We start from the raw sequence: 24,589 nt of genomic DNA on the forward strand, positions 1-24,589 counted from the left end.
AGTTAAGGGATATCAATCCCAAATATGTGAAGACTTAACAGTGGCAGAATGGGCAGGTGAGAACAATTTGTTACAAAGGCCATGAAGACAGTTTGAAGCAGGCACTGTGGAGCACTTAAAGGTTGGTCAGACATTGAAGACACCACAGTCTTGCATCCCCTCTTGCAAGGTCACTGCACCCCAGGTCATCACTAGTCATCCTGACTTTTGTCCTGCCACTGGACTTAGATTCTGGAAGAGAGAGTGAGGATAAGGACTTTATGCAGCTCTGCTTCTCTTAAATCTAATTTATGGGCAAGTCCAGACATCACCCATCACCCATCATCCACTATTTTACTTCAACACTGGGACATCATTGGTCCTCTTGGAGAATGAAGGACAAGCAATATTCTTGCCTTTTATTTTGTACTTTTACCCACTGCCTGTGATATCTTCCCCAAAACTCATAATTATTCCTTTGATTAAATGAGGTTTTTTGTCTCAAGCTTCCAAGAGAATTTGCATTCCATAATGGAACTTTGAAAAAAACTAAAAGCCTTCAATGCCTTTAGTCTTTTACTGATTTTCTAACAACAGTATTTTGGAGAGTTGAGGGGGAGTTGAGTAGGGGAAATACTTATGAGATAACTGGTATGATCTTTGTATTGCTTCTCTAATGAGATACTGGATCTGTATTGATCCATCCAAACAGCCTAACCTGGAGACTAGTCCTTGCTCCTCTGCAGCCACAAGCTCTATTGCGCTAGTGATCCTTCTTACCCTAGAACTTTGACACAAGACTGTAACCCATAGCCAAGTATGGGCAATGCAACCAAGCCCTGTACCCAGTGCCAGCAAAGGAACCCAGGTAATCTCCTTCTAACCAGTGGCCCAACCTCTTATAATCTGTGGGCTATGAGATCTAGAAGCTATACCTTTCATGAGAGCATTTCAGTTTCCCCCAAGACCTGTTCTGCTGTTGGTTTGCTGGGGCATAGTATGGACTGTGCTCCACTCTCACCCAGTTCATCAGCATTGTACACAAGTTTCATTATGGTGCATTCACATGAGTTATGAATGAAGAATGATGCTCTCCTGCTTTCCCAGTCACCAACAGAGTGAAGCAGGGTTGTGCACTTGCTCCTATGCTCCTCAGCAAGAAGTTTTTCACAGTGCTGTCAGATGAGTTCCTGCTTTTCTCAACCATCTTGGCTCCACCCTCCTGAGAGCTGATCTTGATTCCCCTTTTGTCCTCTTTGAAGACATCTGAGTTCTTCCATAGTCCCCTCCAAACAACTTTAAATAATGCCTCAAAACGCCTGCTGGAGTGGAAGAACCCACAAAAGTATGAGGTAAAACAATTTTTCAGCCCTAGACAACTTGAAAGCCTTGTCTTAATGGGGTGAGCATACAAGACTAGTGCAAACCAGCAGTAAAGTCCCATGTGCCCTAGCACAAGCTAGCAGTGAGGCTCTGGGCCCCTTCACCAGGTAGTAGGTCATGCTGGCACAGACTAGCAATGGGTCTTTGCGGGGACTGAATCAGCATTGATTTGGCTTCTGGTGCTCTCAGCCCACAGAGGGGAAGAAGTCAGACAACTGGTCAGAAGGAAATTATAAGAGAGCCTTTCCTAGCACTGAATGCAGGTCTCTGTTACCTCACCCATACATGGTTCTAGGTCACAGTCCCCAAGCAAGGAGGAGGACTAGGAGGAACAGGGACCTTGGTAACAATTCATGGGTGGAAAAAAATGCTTTTGGTCACTCACAGAACAGAGCACAGTTCAGGAGAGCACTAACCACACCTTTCTTTAGATCATGCCACCGTGGAAGAACTCATAGACCCCCACCCCATTCCACCCAGAACTAGCTCTGAATATAGCCCCATGAAAAAGTCAAAGCTTAGGACAGTACCCCTTTCATTCTGGGGGCAGAGCCCAACTTTATATTAAAGTTAAAAGTCAAGAAATATACTGGAAAAATAGCAAACATTAAAAAACAAACAAAAAATCCTGACCATAGAATTATACCATGATGATAGGGAAGATCAAAACACAAACTCAGAAGACAATGAGATAAAAACAATTACATGAAATGTCTCAAAGAAAAATGTGAATTGGTCTTATCAAATAAGGTAAGCTGAGGAAATATGGCGAAAAGAAATTAAAGTAATGCAAGAATCAACAACCTGATAAAGGAGGCACAAAAAATATTAAAGAAAATAATATCTTAAAAACAAAAAAGGCCAAACAGTTTTTTTAAAAAAGCACAAAAATCCAATAAAGAGAAGAATTCCTTACAAAATAGAATTGGCTAAATGAGAAAAGAGCAACAAAAATTAACCGAAGAAAAGAACTTCCTGAAAAGTTGGTTTTCTTTTTTCTTTTAAAAAAACTAGAAAAAGAGCAAGTTTAAAATACCCAATTAAATACCAAATTTGAAATCCTGAAAATCAAAGGAAATATTAAGAAAATTGAAATTAAGAAAACCATTGAACTAATAAATAGAATTAGTAGCTGGTTTTATGAGGGGAAACCATAAAATAGACAAAATATTGGTTAAATTTATTTTTTAAAAAATAAAAAAAACAAATTACCAGTATCAGAAATGAAAAGGGAGAATTCACCACCAATGAAGAATAAATTAATGCAATTATTAAGAACTAACTTGCCCCATTTAAGGTCAAAAATGTAAAAAATCTAAGTGAAATGGATGAATATTTACAAAAATGTCAACTTCCCAGATTAATAGAAGAGAAAATAGAATACTTAAATAACACCATCTTAGAAAAAGAAATTGAACAAGTCATCAATGAACTCCTTAATAAAAAAAATCTCCAGGGCCAAATGTATTCCTGAGTGAATTTATCAAACATTTAAACAACTAATTATAATATTATATAAACTATGTGGAAAAATAGACAAAGACATCCTTCCAATTTCTTTCATGATACAGTATGGTGCTGATGCCTAAACCAGGAAGAGCAAAAACAGAGAAAGAAAACCATAAACCAATTTCCCTTGTGGATATTAAAGTAAAAATTTTCAATAAAATACTAGAAAGGATAATAAAGCAATATATCACACAGATCATACACTATGAACAGGCGGAATATATACCAAGAATATAGGGTTCATTCAATATTAGGAAAACTACAAGCAAAATTGACCATATCAGTAGCAAAACCAGTAGAAATCATATGATTACCTCAATAGATGGAGAATAACCTTTTGACAGAATGCAACACCCACTCCTAGCAAAACACTATGAAGTATAGGAATAGATGCAAGCAAGGACACCCATTATCACCACTATTATTCAATATTGTACTGGAAAAGCTAGTTATAAGGATAGGAGAAGAAATTGAAGGAATTAGAATAGACAAAACTATCCCTCTTTGCAAATGATATGATGGTATACTTTGAGAATCCTAAAGAATCAACTAAAAATGTAGTTGAAATAATTAACAGCTTTAGCAAAGTTGCAGGATATAAAATAAACCCACATAAGTCATCAACATTTCTACATATTACCAACAATGCCCAGCAGCAAGAAATAGAAGAGAAATTCCATTTAAAATAACTGTAGACAATGTAAAATATTTTAGAGTCCACCTGCCAAGATATGAACACAATTTCAAAACACTTTTCAGACAAATAAAGTCAGATCTCAATAGTTGGTAAAAGATCAATTCCACCTAAATTAATTTACTTATTCAGTGCCATACCAGTCAAACTACCAAAACATTATTTTATAGAGCTAGAAAAAATAACAAAATTCATCTGGAAGAATAAAAGGTCAAGCTATTGAGGTAAATTAATGGAAAACATGTGAAAGAAGGTGGCCTAGCCATAACAGATCTCAAACTGTATTTTAAAATGGTAATAAAACAATCTGGTACTAAGAAATAGAGTGCTGAATCAGTGGAATAAATTAGGTACCCAATACACAGTAGTAAATGATCATAGTAATCGATTGTTTGATTAACCCAAAGATCCCAGTGTTTAGGACATGTGATAAAATAATGGGATTTGGCATATGCCCAGGGGACCCCACCTGAAGATTGATTTGGAATTGATTGAATTGGGTGAGACCGAGAAACTGACTAAGAACCTACTTAAGATTGATAAAACTGAGACCATGCCTGGCCGACCCTGAGTGGGGTGTTGTTCTCAGAGGCTGTGGACTATGAGATCAACAGGAGACCACCCTCAACCAATCAACTTGAAGGACCTCCCAGACAGGAAGTAGAAAGGTAAGGTTGGCTCACTGGTTCGGTCTCTTTTTTCATTAGGACTTCAGCTTGGCAGCAGGGAGACAGAGAAAAATAGAGGGCTGCTTTTTGTCTGGGACATTGGCTTGACAGCAGAATTTCACAAGGACTGCTAGGAAAAGCAAGGGTTTTTCTCTGGCTATACTGAATATATCTAACCTAGGGTTTTCAATACTATAAGGGCTCTGTTCTCAACCTCTCTCTCTCTTTACTAACTTCTAATACATTTTAATAAATACTTAAAAGCCTAAACTCTTGCTAAATTTATCAGTAAATCTTAGCTAGTTTCCCCCCAAAACTGGGGGGGGGGGCAGGTTAGGACCCACAATGGATTTTAAACATCACAGACAAAAACTACCAGAAAAACTAGAAAATAGTTGTCATAAACTAGGTATAAACTAACATTTCATGCCATATACCAAGATAAGGTCAAAATAGGCACATGATTTAGACATAAAGGATAATACCATAGGAGAGCATGAATACTTTACGTGTCAGATCTCTCTATCCTTTGTTTGGTGATGAATTCTTCCCTTAGCCAGAGAACACTATGAGATTTAAAATGGATGGTTTTGATTTTGATTTTGATTATATTAAATTTAAAAGGTTTTGAATCAACAAAACCAGTGCAACCAAGATTAAATGAAAGCAGAATGCTGGGGGTGTGAGGGCTGCAAGGGGGAAATTTATATTTACATCTCTGATAAAGGCCTAATTTCTCAAATATATAGAGAACTGAGTCAAATTTATAAGAATTCACGACATTCCGCAACTGCTAAATGGTCAAAGGATATGAATAGACAGTTTTCAGAAGAAGAAATCAAAACTGTCTATAGCCAAGTGAAAAAATGCTCTAAATAACTACTAATTAGAGAAATGCAAATTAAAACAATTCTGGGGGCAGCTGGGTGGCTCAGTGGATAAAGCACCAGCCCTGGAGTCAGGAGAACCTGAGTTCAATTCTGGCCTCAGACACTTAACACTTACTATCTGTGTGACCCTGGGCAAGTCACTTAACCCCAATTGCCTCACCAAAAAAACAAAAAAACAAAATAAAAAAAAAAACAACTCTGAGGTATCACCTCAAATATTAGATTGGCTAATATGACAGAAATGGATAATGACAAATGTTGGAAGAAGTGTGAGGAAATAGGGACACTAATGTGCTATTGGTGGAGTTGTGAACTGATCTAACCATGCTGGAGAGCAATTTGGAACTATTACTAAAGGGCTATAAAACAGTGGTTACCCTTTGAACTGGAAATACCACTACTGGGTCTGTATTCCAAAGAGATTTTTTAAAAAAAGGAAAAAGACCTATATGTACAAAAATATATATTATAGCTCTTTTTGTGGTGGCAAAGAATTGAAAATTGAGGAGAGGCTCATCAACTGGGGAATGGCTAAACAATTTGTAGTATGTGATTGTAATGGAGTACTACTGTGCTATAAGAAATGATTGGGATGCTTTCAGAAAAACCTTGAAAGACTTACTTGAACTGATACAAAGTGAAGTGAGTAGATCCAGGCAAACAGTGTACACAATAACAGCAATATTGTAGGAAGATCAACAGTGAATGACTTAGCTATTCTCACAATATAAAGATCCAAGACGATTCTGAAGAACTTATGATGAAAAATGTGAATTGATGGAGTCTGAATACAGATCAAAGCAAACTATTTTTTACTTTATTTTTTCATAGTTTTTTTGAAGGGGTTGGGAGGTCTATGTTTTCTTTTAGAACATGACAAATACAGAAATGTGTTTTGCATAATTGCACATTTATAATGGATATCAAATTGCTTGCCATTTCATGGTGGGGGAAGGAGAAGAGAGAGAATTTGTAACTTAAAATTTTTAAATGAATGTTAAAATTGTTTTACATGTAATTTGATAAAAATAAAATATTATTCAAAAAAAGAAAGTAGTCTCCAACTAAATGTACAACCTATCATTAAATTTGTCTTTAGGTCCAAATACTTAATAGCATATCCTAGGTCCAAAATCTTAATAGCATATTCCCTAGAATTTCAGTTTATAACAGCAGGGTATAATTATTTCCTTTGTGAAGTACAGACTTAGAGTAAATGTAGTCATTTTCTTGAATATTATACTCAAGGTGTGGCATTTTGGCGTTATTTTTAGTTTTGCCTTCCATACAACAGCAGGGACACAGTAGGAAACATTCAAATGGATTTCTTCTCATGTACATACCCACCTGTGAATATTTATCCCTGCTCAATATCTCCAGGACTGTCACTAAGTGTGGAATCAAAGAAATCATACCATTTAAGAACATGCCATGTACTGCATAGTACAAACTACATATTAATAGAACCCAAAGACAAATAAGAAGACTGATAGATAATGACTATTAAACCTCTGAGTGGGGTTGCTTCTACCCCTCACTATTAAAATTCTGTATTAATAGAGGTAGCTAGGTCATGGAGTAGATAAAGCACAGGACTTGGAATCAGAAAGGACTGAGTTCAAATCCTATCTTTTTTTTTTACAAAAAGTATTTTTATTTTGACATCTGAATAAGTGTTGACTCCTCAGAACACTGCCTTTGGCATATTTTTCAACTTATTCATCGGCTTGTTGCACTGTGTCTTTATCAGAAGTATAGATGCCATTCAAATATCTTCTGATATCCTTTTTTTTACTGTGGTGGCCTGTTGGATCAGGGAAGCTGAGTTTTATAAAAGTTCAATATCATTTCCTTCAAGAATTAACTCATCTTGGGGCAGCTAGGTGGCACAGTGGATAAAGCACCGGCTCTGGATTCAGGAGTACCTGAGTACAAATCTGGTCTCAGACACTTAACACTTACTAGCTGTGTGACCCCAATTGCCTTACCAAAAAACAAAACAAAAATAATAATTAACTCATCTTTTGGGACTTGAGAAAGCACAAGCTACACCTGGCCTCATACACACTCTTCTGATATATTTTTAACCCAAGAAATTTCTGATTTTGACAAGTGAGCCATTCTCTTGAATAATAACATTGATGGGGAAGTGAGCATACACAGATCTCATTTTGTATAGAAAAAACCCAGAGTAACACTTTTGATCATGTTTTGTACATGACTACAGATTGTGCAAACCCTTGCAAGTTCTTTTCGATTCCCCCACCGTTTGTCCACCCCGAGCTTTTTTCCTTCCTTCCAAGGAGACTGAGCTCAGCGTTGATATGACTGAAATCCCTACAGATGATTCCTCTGGGCCCCTTCACAATAACTTTCTGACCCTTAAGAGAGATGTCAACATTTTCTGGGATGTCAACAGTCTTGTTGCTTAGAATGTTCTTCATTCTGGTGGTGAAAGGACCTATCTTAAATGCTAACTCTGTGACTATGGGCAAGTCACTTCTGTGAAACTCAGTTTCCTCAACAATAAAATTGGGATGATAATAACAGCATTTACTTTACAAAGTTATGAGGATCAAATTAGATATCATAAGTAAAGTGTTTTGCAAACTTTGAAGCACTATATATAATATTGAAAACAGCTTTTATTCAGCTCTCCTATTGTACTACTTCAGCACAGCATGGAGAGGACCCTGACATCTCCAAAGTTATGCCATTAGAATGAAAGCTCTGGCAATTTGACCAACATGGAAAGGCTTTGAATATGTTTCCAGACTATTATAAGTTGTCTATGGGCCAACCTCAATAAGTTGAGAAAAATTTCAAGAGAAGGTTTGAATTTTTCAGCCCCAACATAAATCACAAAGATTATTTACTAAAGTATGGTAGGAATACCTACCTCAACAAAATCACGAATCCTTGAAGTAGTATGGATTATCCAACGAAGTCCATTGCAGTGGAACTGTAAGGGAAGTCTTCATCGAAGCTATCTGGCCTCCATTTTGAGTTTGCGAAATTTTACCATTGCTGTGAAAATTGATTAGTAACTATTTTTAAACAGTTTATCATTTCTAATGTCACTAATATGATCACCACTTTGGCTTAGCTTATCAGTTGTCCCACTATAGTATTAGGTAAGATTGGACTGAAACTGAGTGAAAATTCTAGTGTATAACCAGTCACCATCTATTTATTATATCTATGAAGACTATTCGAGGTACCTTGAGGAGCATTAATATATCCACAGACTTCTTAAATCCAATGGCAAAGGAGTAAACTAATGCATATAGAACAAATACCCTTCCTGAAATATGCCAAGGTTAGACTCTGTAGAAACTAGAAAATATATCCAAAATGCCAAAGTCCTCTTCAATCTATTTTTAAATAAAGAGGTATGGCAACTTAGTAGTTGAAAAATGCTAAAGTCACATGAAACAAGTGGAATTTTTCTGTTCTCTCCCCAAATTTCAGGACTCACTATGGTTTGCAACTAGTATGAACATGCATAATGACAACCTCTGAGCAGTCATTATGTGATGACTTTCCCTAGTCTTGTTAGATTTATCTGATGATTTTAATGTCCTTCATTCTAAAATGCTATTATCCTGAGTGCATAAAGGGGACCATACAGTTAGTCAAAGATGATAGATGAATTCATTATCTTCAGCCAATTTTAATGGGTCATCTAAAAAGGAAATCACCAGTCAGGTTTGGCTATAGAGTGCCGCTCACTCAAGTACCTTATTAACCTAAATAGAAAGAGGGCTTGTTTTTCCCCCTTCAGACAACTAAGGTCACCTAACAGTAGTTTGAGAGAAATACAGGCTTATTTTTCTTTTACCTGAAGGAAAGGATATTGTGGAGGTTTTATTCTTGTCCATTATGAGCTGAATATTTCAGAACTATGCACCATGCAAAAAAAAAAAAAAAAGAATAGATTCTTCACAGGAATTTTGAATGAGGAGAAATCTCTGAGGAAAAGCCAGTAGAGGCTGACAGACTAATGTGTTTACTGGGAGACACTGTTAATGTGTTGGCATTATTGGATGCTAGGGTTTTAGCCCCATCATTAAGAACTGGAAGTAAATATATTATTTTGGAACATAAACAACTATAGCTAGTATCTATCACTGCCTGTTTTCTACCCTTGGGCACTAGGAAAACCTGAATTTGTTTTCTCTTCCCATACTCTGGATAGAACCAAAATAGTTAAAACCTACTTCCTTTTTTTAAATGTTTATTTTTAAATTTGACGCATCCATTTTGACTTTTAACATCTGTCCTATCAGAATCAAAAACAAATAGGGGCATAACCCTAACCAATGATATTTCATAGTAGTATTATCAATACATCATTATTAAGCCCCATCATAGCACAGCAAAGCCCTACTATAACTCTTTTTTTTTTAATTTTAGTGAGGCAATTGGGGTTAAGTGACTTGCCCAGGGTCACACAGCTAGTAAGTGTTAAGTGTTTGAGGCCAGAATTGAACTCAAGTACTCCTGACTCCAGGGCTGGAGCTTTATCCACTGTGCCACCTAGCTGCCCCTTTACTATAACTCTTAAGGCTTGAACCCTGGATAAAAAAAGTCTCCCCCACTCAGTCAACATGATGTTGTGGATAGTGATATATATATTTGGAATCACTGAGACCTATGTTCAGATCCTGCCTTAGACACTTCCTAGTAGTAAGACCTTGATTTTCTCATGTGAGATAACATATCTACAATAATTTGCAGACATTAAAGTGCTATGTAAATAGCTCGCTATTATTATTAACTATAAAAGAGGGGATTTACATAATGAGCTCTCTAGTCCCTTCTAGCTTTAAATCGGTGGTCTTGTCATTGATTGGTGAAAAGCAGAGAATAACCTAAACAGGAGCCTTTTCTATTCAAGCCAATTTTTAAAAATGGCTACTGAGCAGGGTCAGAGAAGTATTCAAAAATCAAAATCATAGCTATGCCCTTTTCTGCTTAATTTCCCTGATCTAAGGAAACATTAGGGACTGTCACAGTAGGAACCAACTTCTCTTTTCCATGTCACCAGAGCTGCCACAAAGGCTGTGAAAACTGGTACAGTTAAAGACCATTTACAGCATCTACCCAAATTCAGTCCTCTGCAACAAATGAGCCACACTTGAGTCACTGGGGCTGAGAAGATAGATAACCGTTAGATTGGAGAAGTTGACATTATTCTTATAAATGTTACATAGGGTCAGGACTTAGATCTATTTTAAGCTTTTATACTCTGAATCTTGGCCACCCAGGAACAGATCTACAAATTACAACCTTTTCTGTCTATGACTACCTATTATAGTTAATTTATCTTCATTTAAGGACTTCATTTTCCAATCTCCATTTTCAATCTACTATTGTTCAATCACTAGCTTTTATCTTCTATAATGAGAGAAAAGCTATGGCAAATCTGGACAGTGTACTAAAAGGCAGAGACATCACCTTGCCAACATAAGTCTGTATAGTCAAAGGTATGGTTTTTCTGGTAGCAATGTTTGGTTATGTGGGTTGGACTATAAGCACTTTTGAATTGTAGTGCTTGAGAAGACTTTTGAGAGTCCCTTGGACAGCAAGGAAGTCAAATCAGTCAATACTTAAAGAAATTAATTCAGGATATTCACTAGAAGGTGCAATACTGAAGTTGAAGCTTAAATACTTTGGCCACATAATGACAAGACAGGCAGGACTCATTGAAAAGTCCCTGGTGTTGGGAAAGATTAAAGGCAGAAGGAAAAGGGGATGGCAGAGGATAGTATATATAGTGTCATGGAATCAATGAACACGAACTTGGACAGATTTCAGGAGATAGTGAAAGATAGAAGGGCCTGGCATGCTATGGTCCATGGCATCATGAAGAGTCGAAAAGGACTGAACAACTAAACAACTACACAAGAAAAGTAGAATCATATGTCAGTATTTGCTAATAAGATTAACTTGGTGAAAACCCATGTGGTATTTGATATCATCTTATACATACGGATTTGCAAGTTTAGCATTTAAGTTCATGAGTATTTTGTCTGAAATTTGGATAAGCTTGGTTATGTGCTTATGATCTAAAGAGTGAGGCTTCCCATATACATGGTTAACTGAGAGAGTCTGCTTTTCTACTCATGCTTTTAACAAAAAACTGAACTGTGTATTAAAACAGCACAGCATGAATTTTAAAATGCAGTTTGGATAGTCATAAATTCTTTTGTTTTTTAGGGAAACTGCTTTTAGGATCCTGCTTCCCCAAAATGATATATTATTTGATGAACAATAGTCCCTGTAGCCAGGCTGCTCAGTAGTGCAGTGGATAAATACCAGGCCTAGAGTCAGGAAGACGTAAGTTCAAGTCTGGCCTCAGACACTTACCAGCTATGTGACCCTGGGTAAGTCACTTAATCCTATTTACCTCAGTTTCCCCATTTGTAAAATGAGCTAGAGAAGGAAATGGCAAACTACTTAAGTATCTTTGCCAAGAAAACTCCAAATTGGGTCACAAAGAGTCCAACACAACTGAAACAACTGAACCGAATCCCTGTAGTCATGTTAAACCGTCAATTTAAATCTTATGTATAATTAAGGACATATAGTTTAGGCCAAAATTTGGCAGCAGTATTGGTGATAGAAATAGCAGTGCAAATGAAGTCAGATTTTTACTCTGCCACTAAAAAGTTATCTATCTATTGGCAGGTCACTTAACTAGTCTGAGCCAGAATTTGTATGTCTGTGAAACAGGAATAATAAAATATGGATCATTGACTTCAAAAGGTTATGAGGAAAATATCTTATAAATTATAAAGCACAATATGAACATGAGATATTATTTTCATACAGCCATAAAAATATATAAATATCTGAAAGCAAATGCAAGGAATACCAGAATGCAAGAAATCAGGGGGGAAAGACTATAGAACTGGGAGTCAGGAGAGCTGAATTCTAGTTCTGATTTTGCTGCTAACAAGCCTGCTCCAGGCCTCAGTTTCTTCATCTACAAAATAAGGGGCTTGGGCTAAGATGATATTGAAGGTCATTCTCTTTTTTAATCATCTATGACTTCTAAAAACAGATGGTATCTCTTACAGAATAAACAAAATCTCATACCAGGATATTTAAATTTTTTTTTAATTTAGCAAAGTTATAAAGTAAGTGTGACGCGGACTACCCTGGTCCCCACTGCCCTAAGGCCAAATATGTTACCTTTGACCTCTCTCCCAGGGTCTTTGATATACTTAGGGGATTTTGAGGGGTGTCTAGGCTCTCTGCCAATGTCTCCATCCCCCACTGATGGTGTTCCCTCAAGTGTAGAGAGTAGTCTCTTGTACCTCAATTCTATTTAGCCACCAACAATCAGATTATACCTTTAAAAGAATTTTTCTTTATAAAAGTTAATGATGAGGGCAGCTGGGTGGTGCAATGGATAGAGCACCAGCCCTGGAGTCAGGAGCACCTGAGTTCAAATCTGGCCTCAGACACTTAGCACTTACTAGCTGTGTGACCCTGGGCAAGTCACTTAACCCTGATTGCCTCACCAAAAAAAACAAAAAACAAAAACAAAACAAAACAAAACTTAATGATGGGGCAGCTAGGTGGCACAGTGGATAGAGCACCGACCCTGGAGTCAGGAGCACCTGAATTCAAATCAGGCCTCAGACACTTAGCACTTACTAGCTATGTGACCCTGGGCAAGTCACTGAACCCCAATTGCCTCACCAATAAATGAATGAATGAATGAACAAATAAATAAAAGTTAATGACAAATGCATAAATTTACTTCCTAACACATAAAGGATAACTCTCCTTTGTACAACCTAATGTTTTAGGGAAGGGGAAAAGATTAGATTTATAGCTTAGCTCAGTTCCTATAAAGCCTAGCTTCTTAAACTGTGGTTTGAGACCACATATAGGGTTATGTAACTGAATGTGGAGGTTGTGAAAAATTTGGCAACTGTAAAACATTATGTAAACCTATTAGATAGATAGATAGATAGATAGATAGAGATACACACACACACACACACACACACACACACACACACACACACACACACACACCTGGAATCACATAAAAAGTTCTCAGGCAAAAAGGGGTCACAAGTGGAAAAAGTTTAAGAAGTCTTGCTATAGAGCACAGCCCCAGTTCCAAGTCCAAAGTTCCCTTGGGCTCAAGTCCAAGATACCCTGACTTCTCAGTGTTTTCCTTGATGAACGGGTTGACTTCAATCTCTTGCCTAGAATCCTGGCTCCAAGTTCTCCATGGCTTGATTCTGAGTATGGTTCTGGTATCTAAAACCAAGAAGGTCCAACAACACAAAGCAGAAACAAACCCCAGGCCAAGAGGAATCTTAGAATCAAGACTTTAAGAAGGAGATCAAAGGTAAGAAGTCCTTCCCTTCTCATTGGTTCAATTCATGACACCTGAACCACAAAAATGAACTGGGATCTTCATCCTCTGAACAAATAAGAAAGAGCATACAGGTGAGAGAATGACTGTCCCAGTCTGGTCAGTTATAAAGAGAGCCTATTTTGGCTTATGCAGCCAATCAAAGGCAGTTCCTCTAACCTGTGTGGTAAAGAAAGACAGTATGGAAGTAGAAACCTTACAAGGAGCAGGGTGCCTCCATCTTAGGTAGTCTAAGCATGCTAGATATGAATATGATCAAAGGTAACTTGGGGAAAGAGTTTTAACAGGAACAAATGACAGAAACAGATTTTTCTGGGCTCATTATAGAAGAAGGTGAATTAGAGTAAACATTAATTTTGTGAAATATTTATTTCAAATGGGGTACTAAATACACATTGATTTCTTAAATGCCATTTCTAATTTTTTAAATGATAATTTTCAGTGTACTCTTTTTAAGAAGGAATGTTGGGGGCAGCTAGGTGGTGCAGTGGATAAAGCACTGTCCCTGGATTCAGGAGTCCCTGAGTTCAAATCCGGCCTCAGACACTTGACACTTACTGGCTGTGTGACCCTGGGCAAGTCACTTAACCCCCATTGCCCCACAAAAAATAAAAAATTTTTAAAAAAAAGAAGGAATGTTGATTTTGTTATATTTTGAAGCTACCTTTTGACCTAGTTTGAATTTTCTCTACTTTTGATTGCTAGATTCCCTAAGAGACCATTAATCTTTTAGTCCATCAATCAATGTCCTACTTTCTTCTTTTCCTATACAGTGGTGTAAGGTCTGGGAAGGTCTTCTGTCTAAGCTTCTAGTCTTAACAGAATTAACTAATTTAATAGTCTATACATGATTTAACAATGTTAAAGTCAGGATTCCTACTACATTTGCTCAGGATCTTATCCTCTCCTACAGGGACTATTGCAAAAACCTTCTATCTAAAAATCATAATAATAAGCTAACGTTTACATAGCAATTTAATTCAAGCACTTTGTATACATTACCTCATTTGATCCTCACCACAATCCAAAAGTCAGCTTTTTTTATCTTCCTCATTTTCAGATGAGAAAACTCAGTGTTCAATGAAGGGGGAGGGAGAGATAAGGAATGAAGGGATATGACAGTTCCACAAATAAGTGCGATACAAGGTAAAATGTGAGGGGAAATGAGAGATCATACTCTAGGAAAGTGTGTGAGGAAAATCTGAGGAAAGACTCCTTCCAGATGGGGGAATCAGGAGAGGCACCATGGAGGAGGAAGCACTGGAGCTGGGTCTTGAAGGAAGAGAAAGACTTTGACAAGCAAAGATGGGGAAAGAATCTGCTCCAGTTGTTCAGGCCAGCTGGTCTGATTTCATGGAGCTTAGAGAAGGCAAGAAAAGCTCATTTAACAGCCACTATTCCCATTTGTCTAGAATGTAAAGTGTGTGACAGGAAGTTATGTGAAATTAGGCAGGAAAGGTAAGCTTATGAAAGGTTATGGAAGGTTTAAGACTTTCCAGATTATGGGAAGGTTTTAAGTGCCAGATGAAGGAGCTTGTACTTTATCCTAGGGGAAGGGGGGAGCTGTTTTAGGTTTGTTTTGTTTTGTTTCTTTAAATCAAAGAAATAACATGCACTTGTGAATTAGAAATATCAATTTTGACATCTGTCTGAAAGGATGGGATGGAGAGAGAAAAGACTGAAGGCAGGGAGACCACTTAAGTGTCCATAACAAACAATAGTCTATGGTGGAGGTAATAAGGGCCTGATCAAAAGTCATGGCAGTATGAAAGAGAGGGACAGATGGCAAAGATATTGCCAGCAGCAGTGACCATGTTTCAAGTTTCATTCTCTCTCCCTCAGTGTAACAGTTCTGTGTGTATGGCAGTTGCTCAGCAAACACTTCCTGAATGATTTATTTACATTCTTGCATATATCACAACTGCATTCAGGCCCAGGTTCTATTTTAATATTTCCCTTGCATTAAACAGGAATTTGCCAGACGAGTGTCTGTATTCTCCCCTTTGAAGCTTGCTTATTCAGCTAAATCAATGTCACCTCAATTCCCAGCACACCCCCTTTTCTATACTGCTTCATTTATGTTTGATGACTCCAAAAAGCAGAACAAGTACCATCAAGCCTAATAACTGCATTGTATGACCTCCTTCCCTACCTGTCTTTGAAAACAAATATTCCTCCACAAGTTCCCAACATGATACCAAGGAAGGTTCCAGAGCACAAAGGAAAATGGAGTTTCTTGAGATCTTATAGTCTATTGTAAACTGCATTTAGTTCTTTGAATATAAAGTAATCTCATTTAATGGTTCCTTAATTCTTATTAATCCCACATGTGGCAATCATGACAATATTACTTAAGTTCATACTGTGTACTTCCCACACTTTCATTAAACTAATTATTCTAAAATGTAATTATCGAAGTATTGGGAAAGGGCAGATAATGATAGTGAATGAAATGTAAAGATGAGAGTATGAAGAACCACACTATCCGCACATCCTAGGCCAGGTGTTGATTTTCTGAATTGGCAAAGAGGCTACAAATTTTCAGTAACCTTTGGGATCTGTTCTAAACAATGGTGCTACATTGTTATTGCTGCTGGGGAGGCTTCTAAGTCCTGCCTTCATCTTTAAATGATTGGCTCAATAAAATATTCTGATGTTGGCTGATTTATAGTTTATCAGTTACACTTTCCTATAGTTATATGATGTACCCTTTAATTTTACCTTCTTAGAAATTGTATACTTAAGTTTTGCTTTTTATTTAGTATCATAGTGATGTAATTAATTAAAACTAATTTACAATATAGTTTAAAAAGGAACATTATAATTAAATGGTTTGTCAATTATAATATGTTACACAAAATCATTTATTTAAAACCCTAAATACTGAGAAGAAAAAAAATTAACTAGTTTGGGTTATATACATACATATATATGTGCATATGTATGTAGACATATACACAGGCATGTGTGTATATCCATGATATATGTATATACACATATATATCGTCCCTTCTGTCTTATCCTTTCCTTCCAACTCATACTCAAAGTCTCTAGGAAGCGATTACCTCAAGATTCAAAGCACACTGTAGGTTTGAACTCTTAATACTATAGATGTTGAGCCCCCATTGGTATGTTCTTCTTTAACAGTCTACCAGTAAATGTGATTAGGTCACAGAAAAGACATTTACTGAGATCACAGTTATAGTAAAAGTAAATAAAACATTTGCCCAATATATTTAGGTTATATTCTTCTATAATCATATACAACATTAACAGGAAGAATGGTCACATACATAGGTATATACTTTCAAAGATGCATAATTAGATTTTTTCCTATTTATCCATTCATTCATTTATCTATTTATCTATCTATTTATTTGCTTCTTTGTTTATTTGTTTATTTATTTTTGTGGGGTAATGAGGGTTAAGTGACTGACTTGCCCAGGGTCACACAACTAGTAAATGTCAAGTGTCTGAGGCCGTACTTGAACTCAGGTCCTCCTGAATCCAAGACTAGTGTTTTATCCACTACACCACCAAGCCCACAAAGATGCATAATTAGAGAAAAAAGGCAACTGATACCTCTGGCCCTGAAAGGGCTTGATGTTCTTTTCTTTCTTGTAATGTACTCATGCTGCTACCCCTGGGCATAGAATCTCTTCTGAGCAGATTGCTCAGAGTTTGGTTTAATGGGTCAGTTCTTCTCCTTGGGTCGATATACAACAACCAAGCTGGCTCTCTTCTTGACTCACAAAAATCATGCTTCTCAAAGCTGTCCTCTGCCTTGACCATAATTTTTTTCCTTAAAGAGTGCATCTTGCTTTTTATAGGGTAAGGGACATGCCTAAAACTTGGTCAATCAATAGCTAGCTATCTTCTCATTACATTGAGCCTGACTAAGAATTTCTTCACACTTCATAAAAGGTTAACAAAGTATGAATATTTCTTTTTACTTCATTTAAGTATGATTAATAAATTAACATCCTAAGATATGGATGTTTCCCTGCCTTGGCAGTTCTTTCATGAATTTAATAGGTCAAGAGTTCCTGACTATATTAATTCTCAGAGGAAAAGATGAACCACCACCACCATGAGAAACAAACAAGAAAATGCTAGAGTATTGAGTAAGCCTAAACCTCTCTGAAAGATCCAAAATTGTGAGTTGTAAAAATTATGCAGGTCAGAGGTAAAAGTGAAGTATCTATTTAGCAGTCTTTTTTACCTTTTAGAGAGATTATAATGATAGTAAATGGTTATTGTTTTATGTCTTAAGTATTAATGAGTCTTTTGTATTTTAAGCAATTGTTTTATGGTACAATAAATAGCTGTCTTATATCTAATATGTATATATACATTACACATATATACACATACATATACATAGAGAGAATTTCAGTTGTCCAAAGGGTGTGTGTGTATATGTGTATGTATATAGAGAGATATATATCTCTATAGAGAGATGTATAAATATAGATATAGAGATACATATATAGATATATACACATATAGAAAGAGATATACAAGGATACACACACTTCAGACTTTGAACTGAATACTCTTTCTATAAGGGACCTTATTTATCCCTTTCAAGGTAGACATGATTTATACCTGAATTTTAGGTAGAAATTTTCCCTGGAATTTTGGTGTATGGTTATAATAGACTAGAAAGCTAGATCCACCCTTAAGTGTCAGGTCACTCCCAAAAGAATTCAGCCTCTTAATATGAGTACAGAGGCTTTTTGTGGAAAGAGGTCCTCTGAGCCAGAGGTAACATCTATATAGGGTATATGGGGTATTCAGAAAGGATTTGCCCCTTTGGTATAAGGACTTGCTGAGCCCATTTCCAAGCTGCTCATTCACCTTTGGTGTCTACCTGTCACCTAACTCTCACCTCTGAATTCAAGAAGCTACAGCATGTACATCAGCCACACCCCAGTAAAACTGTTTCAGCAGAAGGGCTTAAGGTTGAGGGTAACTGACAGGCCTCAAACCCATCTTTGATTTAGGGGATGTCAACCTCAAGCATGTGAAGCCTTTCTCTGGTGGAATGAGCAGATGAGAACAATTTGTTCTAACAGCCATGAAAAGTGGCTGAAGCAGAGCCTTTAGATTTTGATCAGACATTGAAGACACCGAAGTCATCTGCTGAATCCTGAGTCACCTCCAGTCCTCCTGATTTTTGTTCTGTCCCTGGACTACTATGACTCTGGAAGACAGAGTGGGGCTGATGGCACTGTACAATAGTGCAAAAACACGTGCTGGTCCTCTTTGAAAATGAAGGACAAACAACATCTATATAATGAATGAATGCATGCATTACATACACATATATGTATCATATATTTCACATATGTATTATATATACTTATATATACACATACTTGTTTACTGAGCTACAAGAGAAAAACTAATCAGATAGGATCTTGAAATTGCCTTGAATTGCTTAGAATTTTGAATAAAACTCATAATAATCTTACTATATAAAGTTCTAAGTATGCAAAAGTCACTTAGTAAGTGAATGAGTGAGTGACAAATATTTAGCTGGTTTTAAGTTATAAAGATAATACCATAATTCACTTTATTTAAATAAGTCATAACTTGATAGTCCTCTATGTAATGGAAAATGGGAGACTGAAAAAGATTAGGGACAAAGCGAAATTAAACAGTGGGTAAAGTTTGTCTTTGACTCCATGAGCCTTCCAAATAGATATTCCTTAATGAGAACAGAGAATCGGCTACTTTTGTAGCAATAGGCAGCATAGCCTAATAGATAACTGGATAAACTTGGAGTTAAAAAAAACCTGCATTAAAATCCATCCTCAGGGGCAGCTAGGTGGAGCAGTAGATAAAGCACCAGCCCTGGATTCAGGAGGACCTGAGTTCAAATCTGGCCTCAGACACTTCACACTTACTAGCTGTGTGACCCTGGGCAAGTCACTTAACCCTCATTTCCCCACCCCCCAAAAAAATCCATCTTCAGATACTATGTAAATATGGGCAAGTTATTTAATCTCTCAGAGCCTCAGTCTTCTCATCTGTAAAATGAGGATACTGTTTTCACTGCTTCACAGGATTACAAAGAAAAAGCACTTCACAAAACTTGAAACACTATAAAAGTATGAGTTATGATTTTTTTGCATTGCTCCAAAACTATATTCTCCATCTAGACTCATAACCCTAATCCTAATTCCCCCATCCACCAGAGATTACTACTGTTAGAAATAACAGAGCATTCATTAATACATAATACAATCAGTATAAATTACCTCACTGATTGCTGGGTATAGGACAATGATGATAAGACTACTATAAGATTTAGATGAGGTCTTACATACATACATAAACAAATGAATGAATGAATAAACAGATGAATGAATGAACTGATGAAATAAATACATATATATGTATTTCTGTGAAAAATTAAATACCTTCCTGACTAAACTTAGAATCATCATATCCTATGTTTTAGAGGTAAAAGGGACATTCAATCATTCTCTTATCGCCACTTAATTTAATACTGATTTTCTTTACCAGAGTTAAGTTGTAAATGACATGCAACTAAACCCGAGCATTTTCTTGTTATAAGAAGCCTTCCAGATCTCCAACACAGTTCCTTGGGTGGACCCCAAGGGAGTCTATGGCTAGCCCTATACACATTACAGGAGAGGGAGGAGGCCCTGCAGAATGGATAGAATTTCAAGGGAGAGTTCATAGGCTGGGAAGCAGATAGAATTACAAGTTATGTGGGAATGAGGGATGCCACTGACCAGTAGTCCTGCCATGTAGGCAGCAAGAACACAAAGGTTTCTTTAATTCATGCTTAATAGATGGTTTTGCACCGATGACATGGTCCTTGGCATCCTTACAGGCAGATAAAAATAATTCCAGGGAATGGGGCCCTTTGCTTCTTCATTCAATCCTAACAAGTGTTCCATCTCCTGTAGGACACACTAGTCACAATTCTTAGAATGTTTCCAGTGGAGAAAAGAACACAAATGGACGTCAGGACTCAACCAAACCATAGCCAGAACCAGAGCCAGGATTATCAATGTGGCTCCTAGCAGTGTGTTTGACAACTGTACAAACTAGTAAACTTTTTCTACCTTTTGTTTATGTCCATGCAGTTGTTTAATATATACCATCCAGTAATCTCTTTTCATTCATTTATCCATTCTTTTATGCACTTATTTATTTGTTTTTCTATTTATTTATTTTTAGCATTCATTTTTTTTAATTTGAGTTACATATTCTCTCCTTCACTCACCTACCCCCTCTCCTCCCATTAAGTATTCTTTTAAGACAATCTCCAAGGTAAATTTAAAGGAGGACCTGGGTGAGAGTCACACAGAATAGACAGATGAGAATGTTCTGCAATTTGTATCCCTGAAAGGGAATCATCACACTGATGAATGAGATTACAGTTCCATGAAGGCTATTACACATTGGTGGAGACAAGGCACTTCAGCAACTACCCTTGGCAAAGTACTATCAACAAAGATCTGCCTCTAGGCTTAGCCTCAACGGTGGTCTAGTTAAAAGTGGGAACTGCTGCTAAAGAGGTCAGAATAGGGAAGTTTAGGAAAGGTAAAAGCAGATGTTGCTAGATGATAAACCAGGAATCAAATTAAGTTTAAAAATGACTATATCAGGGGGCAGCTAGGTGGCGCAGTGGATAAAGCACCGGCCCTGGATTCAGGAGAACCTGAGTTCAAATCTGGCCTCAGACACTTGACACTTACTAGCTGTGTGACCCTGGGCAAGTCACTTAACCCCCATTGCCCCGCAAAAAAACAAAAACAAAAACAAAAAAAATGGCTATATCAGAAGTGTGAAGGTTAAAGATCTTATGGTATTTGCAATAGGCAGGCAAACTGTTGCTTCCTCAGCTTCTCCCCTTTTTATATGGCCCACACACACTTCTTAAAATGTCATTGTGCCAAGATGTGCTTAGACAAAGACATTTCTACAAAAAGATTACTAATAAATTACCAGCAGATATTTTGATTGTTATATAATCATAAGTCATGAAATATATTATGTTCTAAACATGAAATTCAGATTAGAGCAAAATTTAAAAAGACAGAAACAAGTTGATTCAATTCAATGCACCAGGCATTTATGAGCATTTTTTATTGGCAGGGCATTCCAAATATGAACATTGGAAATGTATAAAAGAAAAATAAGATCATCTCCTCAAAGAGCTTATAACCCAATAGCAGAAATATGACAGATACACAAGGTAATATACGCTGACAGCAAAGGAGAGATGGAAACAAAGTGCTGCAAGAAACTTTGAGGAGAGAGAAGCTTCAGCAAGAGAACATTAGGGAAGGTTTCATGGAGAAAGTGACACCTGAGCAGGACCTTGAAGGAAAAGAAGGATTTCAAAAGTCACAGATGAAGAGGAAGTGAATTCTGGGTCTAGGGCACAGCCTGAACAAATGTACAGAGGTGAGTGTCACATAAAATTAGGGAGGATAAAACCAGTTTGGCTTGAAGGTGGAGCATGTGAAAAGGAGTAGTGTGCAATGCAGGCCTAAAGATGAGTTGAAGCAAGGTTATAAAGGGCCATAAATTAGGCTTGGAAAGGCATTTTATCTTATGGATCTAAGGTCAGCAAACTGTCCCATGGACCAAAACCAGACCACTGCCTGTTTTTCATAGCCCTTAAGGTAAGATTTGGCCTGTGGGTCATAGATTGTGCGGTATCCTGGTTTTGATAAAAGGAAAGCCACTGAAAGTTTTGAGCAGGAAAGTGACATGGTTAGCCTTATATATAAAGAGATTATTTCTGATGCTCTGTGAGGAGCAATTTGGAAAGTAGTTCTCAAAAGACTGTTACAACAATACAAGTAAGGGAAGGGGAAAAATAGAAATTGAGAAGACAAGATTGATGTGAAGGATATTATGGAGATAGAATTGACAAAACTTGGAAACAATTGAGTATTCAAGGTGAGGAAGAGGAAAGAGTTAAAGACAATATTGATGTTATGAGCCTGAGTCAATGAAAGGTTTAGTGGGGAAAATTATGAGTTTTGCTCTTGACACAGACATGGTGAGTTTGATGGTGATGGCCAACAGGCAACTGGAAATTTGGGACTGAAACTGAGAGGAAAAACTGGAACTGGAAATGAATATCTAGAGTCATATGCAGAAAGGTGACAATTGAATCCATGAGAATGGAGGAGATAGGGGGCAGTTAGGTGGTGCAGTGGATTCAGCACCAGCCCTAGATTCAGAAGGACCTGAGTTCAATTCCTGCCTCAGACACTGGGCAAGTCACTTAACCCTTATTGCCCTGAAAGAGAGAGAGAGAGAGAGAGAGAGAGAGAGAGAGAGAGAGAGAGAGAGAGAGAAAATGGAGGAGATAGCCAGGTAAGAGAGTACAGAGGGAGAAGAAAAGAAAGACAAGGATAGAGCCTTGGGAGATAGCTGTGCTTGAGGAGTGAAAGGATAATGATGAAGGAGACCAAAAAGAGACAGTCGGAAAGGGAGGAGAGCCAGAAGAAAGCAATATCACAAAAGCTGAGGAAGGTGATAGAATCCAGGAGGAAGTGGTCAATAGTTTCAGGTGTTACAGAAATGCCAAGGAAGATGAAATGAGAAAAAGACATTAGAGTTCCCAATTAAGAAGTTATTTGAGCCTTTGGTAAAAGCAGTTTTAGTAGAATGATGGGAACGGAAGACAGAGTCCAAGATGTTGAAGAGTGGAATTGGAAAAAGCAAGTATAAATTATTCTTTTAGAAAAGAGTTTCCTATTTTTTTGAGCTATGGATTCCTTTGTCAGTGAAGCCTATGAACTCCTTCTCAGAATGCTTTAAATGCATAAAATAAAATTTATAGGAATATATTCAAACCCAATTATGTTGCAGTATAGTTATAAAAATATTTTAAATCAAACTCACAGACGACCTTAAATCTATCCACAGACTTTTTTGAGAATCTGAAGACCCCTCTATTTTAGAAGCTTATCAAAAAAAAAGAAAAAAGAAAAAAAAGAGGGGGCAGCTAGGTGGCACAGTAAATAAAGTACTGGCCCTGGATTCAGGAGGACCTGAGTTCAAATCTGACCTCAGACACTTGACATTTATTAGCTGTGTGACCCTGGACACACCCTGGACAAGTCACAACCCTCATTGTCCTAAAAAAAAGCTTATCAGTTATATAGCAGAACTTATAGGTGTAGTAGGGATGTGTCCATCCATGGGCCCCATGTTCCTTAAGTTCTTAGGTCATCCTGACTCCAGGTTTTTCACTCTGATGTGTCACCTATCGGCTACTTGACCCTGAGTTGAAATCCAGCCTTAGACCTTTGCTAGCTATGTGATTCTACACAAGTCACTTTAACTTCTATCTGCCTCAGTTTCCTCAAGTGTAAAATGAGGGTAATAATAGCACCTACCTCTCAGGGTTGTTGTGAGGATGAAATGAGATTTTATTGTAAAGTGATTAGCACAGTGCCTGGCACATAGTAGGGACTTAATAAACATTTGTTTCCTTTCTTTTATAACTAAGCCTTGCTCATTAGAGTAAATCCTCTTGGGAATACACATCCCCAAAGTCTTGGTGCACAATTCAGTGTAACATCACCTACTGATACTTTAATTAAGTAGAAAAACTTCCAGTATTTTCAATTTTTTTTTAAGGGCTGTCTCGGGGCAGCTAGGTGGTGCAGTGGATAAAGCGCTGGCCCCGGATTCAAGAGGACCTGAGTTCAGATCCAGCTTCAGACACTTGACACTAGCTGTGTGACCCTGGGTAAGTCACTTAACCCTCATTGCCCTGCAAAAAAAAAAAAGATGATATACAAGATTTGGATGGGTAAAAAAGGGATGTCTCATGAGATGTGACAAAATGGAGGTGTTTATAACAAATAATTAATCAGTACGGATAAAGGTAGGGAAGACAAGGAAAAAAATTGTGAACAAGTGGTGGCTTTCTCCAGACCATGCTGAGGGTGCAGATACACAGAGTATTGGGTCACATGGATCAGATGGTGTGATTAGGAGGTGAAAGTGCTTGTTGGTTCAATTGGCCCCACATATGATGGCTAGCCTCTTG

At 37.2% G+C, this 24,589-nt stretch overlaps 1 long non-coding RNA gene and 1 pseudogene across 1 annotated transcript; one reads left to right on the plus strand and one right to left on the minus strand.

Moving 5' to 3' along the window:
• Positions 1 to 6,838: 6,838 nt before the first annotated feature.
• LOC122750863 lies at positions 6,839 to 7,567 on the minus strand (annotated as a pseudogene).
• A 5,779-nt stretch (positions 7,568 to 13,346) lies between these two features.
• On the plus strand, positions 13,347 to 24,234 carry LOC122750864. The gene is made up of 3 exons (XR_006355761.1): positions 13,347 to 13,500; positions 21,667 to 21,978; positions 24,175 to 24,234. It is a non-coding gene; the product is annotated as an uncharacterized LOC122750864 (long non-coding RNA).
• The last annotated feature ends 355 nt before the right edge of the window (positions 24,235 to 24,589 follow it).

Source organism: Dromiciops gliroides, chromosome 3 (genome assembly GCF_019393635.1).
Source record: "Dromiciops gliroides isolate mDroGli1 chromosome 3, mDroGli1.pri, whole genome shotgun sequence".
NCBI classification, from domain to species: domain Eukaryota; kingdom Metazoa; phylum Chordata; class Mammalia; order Microbiotheria; family Microbiotheriidae; genus Dromiciops; species Dromiciops gliroides.